Source organism: Perca fluviatilis, chromosome 13 (genome assembly GCF_010015445.1).
Source record: "Perca fluviatilis chromosome 13, GENO_Pfluv_1.0, whole genome shotgun sequence".
Lineage (NCBI taxonomy): Eukaryota > Metazoa > Chordata > Actinopteri > Perciformes > Percidae > Perca > Perca fluviatilis.
In genome coordinates this window covers 4,807,995-4,811,349 of record NC_053124.1, presented here as the reverse complement: position 1 = coordinate 4,811,349, position 3,355 = coordinate 4,807,995, and positions in this window count along the sequence as shown.

The window sequence follows — 3,355 nt, the reverse complement described above, 5'->3', positions numbered from 1 at the left end:
TTTTCCTCCTCCTCCCCTTTTTCTAAATAAAACTTTATTTAAAACATGCAGCACACTTAAAGGAACACAGTGACAGTAACCTGTGGTATTGAAAATAAAAACTGGCATTGAAACAACAAATATTGGCACTGAAAAATGTAGAACTGAAACATAAGACATAAACATCAAAAAGTTCTAATCTCACAATTCTATTATTTTATTTCAATTTGAAAAAAAGTTGCATTATGATAGGTTTTTCAATGTCAATCTATATTTTTCTTGAGGTCTGTCTTTTTTCAGTGACAGTTTTTTTTTCTTCTTGCTGTCAGGATTTTTACAATAGAGAGCCGAAGTCCCGCCCCTTCCGGTGGACCTCATGGGACCTAAACTCAGAAAAAATATGAACGTGAACGGGGAGAAGCAAATAATTTTTTGATCCTGTTTGAATTGAGCCATGGATTACAAATATGATGTTCGTCAATTTAAAAGATCATTTTTCAATCGAAGAAAGTCTCAGTTAGCCGTAGGTTTGTCATATGACCACTTTTGTGTGAAACCGCTCAGTGAACTACATCTCCCGTCTCACACAATCTACCTCACCTAGCTTGATTCAGCTTGCTCACTGGCTAACTAGCTTAGCTCTGTTAAACAACACATGTAACATTATCTTACCTGATGTGTTTTATCCAGTGAAGTGTTTTCAGCAGATAAGCAAAAGAACAAGCGAGATCCTCTGCTCATTTGAGTAAGGTTACATCAACGTCATCCATGAAGTTTGTAGTCTTTCTAATTACGTATTTTCACAGTCTTATACTTCAACAGTTTAGCAATAAACTGAGACTTTCTTCGGTTGAAAAATAATGTTTTAAATTGACGAACATCATATTTGTAATCCATGGCTCAATTCAAACGGGATCAAAAAATAATTATTATCTCTCCATTGACCCTCGTTCATATTTTTTCGAAAGATAGGTCCCATTGGCCGGAAGTAGAAGGGCGTGACTTCGGCTCTCTCTCAGTGGCAACTTTCTGTCACCATTTTGGCGTAGAGGGGAGGGACAAAGAGGGTGCGGTTTATGAATAATTTGCATACTGGCGAGAGACTGCACCTCCAAAGGAATCCTAACAGATGTGTTATTACCCATATCTGCAATGGCTTCCACAAGTTCACCTGGAACCTCCAAATCTCAAGTAAGTCTGTTTGTCTCTGCCATTTTTTTCATATAGAAGCCGGCTGGTTTACTGTTAACTTTTAATGTAAGCTGTGCTGTTTTGGCAGAGGTTAGCACACGTGATCAGCTAACGTAACCATACTCAGTTGCACTTCTATGACTGGCTGGTTTGAGCAAACTCCTCGAATCTGCGTTGTGTGTAGAATGATGAATGACGAGCGGGAGGCTAGTGGCTCTTTACGCCGCGATGGGCCCGTTTATTATCTGAGTAGGAACAGAGTATGTACTGGTCAGTCATACAGTTGGCTCATAGTAGCTTACACGCAGCACACAAGAATAACATGTTATGTTAGCACAGAGGCTAGCTAGAAAGTGCATTATGCCGCTATTTTAACATTCTGGCATTTGAAAAAGGTACAACAATCCACTTGTAACTCTTATTATTAATCTGGTCATAAATCACAGTGCACATATGTTCATACAATGAATATGCGGACATAAATACACAATATCTGTACTCTGCGCTGCTCTCGGCAACTCACCTCGGGCACGTGTCTCATAACTGGCAATGAATACACAACAGCCAGTGGCATTTAACTACTGCAGAGAGGGGGCGCCCTTGAGCCAATAATTCTGAATTGCTATTAAATAACAATGGCAAGTGGAATGGCATAATACGTAAACCCTGTTACATTCCCCCCTGCTAAATTCCACTTGCTCCGCAAACAAGAAAAAATAAAAATAATAATTATAATAACTTGACCAGTACAAAAAAATCAGGCACAACATCACAACCATTCTGTCAAAACATGTAGAAATAAGTTTCCCATTGACCAAAATCTGTGTCTCTCATTGGCACTACTGAGGTGAAACTCACCAAAATAACAGTCACAAACACCCAGTTAAAACTATTCTTCACGAGAATCAGTGTGAGAAGAAGTTGGCCAGACCTAATCACCACACATGGGGAAAAATACTTACTTTATACTTAGTCACATACTTTATATACATCATGACTGCAAATTACCTCAGTACAGGAGGAAACAAAAGAGACTAGATCAAAACCCAACCCTCACTGAAAGACATCTGAAATGAAAAACAAAAACAACTACACTCAAGTAATAAAAGAGGCTTAACACTACTTTACATATGTAGCACCTATAAGTGCGTCTATAACACCATCCCAGTTTTCTGATGCATAATCTGAACAAGTCTGGTAACAGGTTTCAACAGTCTCCCTGCCCTGGACCTGACAAAATCTCTAACTTCCTCGCCCCTAGCCACTGCTAATGGTGGAGTACTAATAGTGTCCGTCATGCCCTGACTTTCAATGACTGAAGGGGGGTAATCAGCAACAGCTGAACCGTCGACAGAATCAGTATTACCATTTGTCGTCTGAACCACTTCCATGGAAGGATTAGGCTGTGATGGACTTTGAGGTGACTGACCAATATTGCCGGCAGATGAAGCAGTCACTGCATCAAACTGCTGACCATCACTATACTCAGTGTGGCAGTCATCTTCCAGTTCTACTTTGCTTGAAGTCTCAGATGGCAGGCTTGACACCCACACCCTGGTCCTGTACTCTGCAGAGTCCATAGAAACATCAGCAACCACCTCCTTCTCCTCATCAGGGTCCATAGAGCTCGATACAGGCGTCACATTCACCTCATCCAAGGAAATAACATCAGGCAAAGGAAGAAAGTTCACTGGCATTATCAAGTTTCGATGTACAACCTTCTCCTGACCAGTGGCAGCATTCTGGATCTTGAAGGTGTGACTCTCATAATTTTTTCTCAACCACTACATAGATAGCATTCTCCCAGCGATCAGCAAGTTTCCTTTTTCCACGCTCCCCTTTGTTGGCCAGCAGCACACGGTCCCCCACATCCACTGACGCCCCACGTACTTTCCTGTTGTATAAGTCAGTATGGCGTTGCAACTGCTGTTTGGTTTGGACACAAAAAGGCATGAGCCATCTTCGTAAAATGGTCTGTGACGACTAGTACATCCAAGAACTTATTGGCAGAATCTTCCACTGTCCAGAAGTCAATGCACACTAGCTCAAGAGGCTCTGATGTTCTGATGTTCACCAAAGGTGCCCTGGCTTCAGGCTCCGGTGACTTGCTCACCACACATTGTCTGCAACACCTCACACACTCTGCCCCATCTTTACTCAGCCCAAGCCAATGGAACCTCTGTCT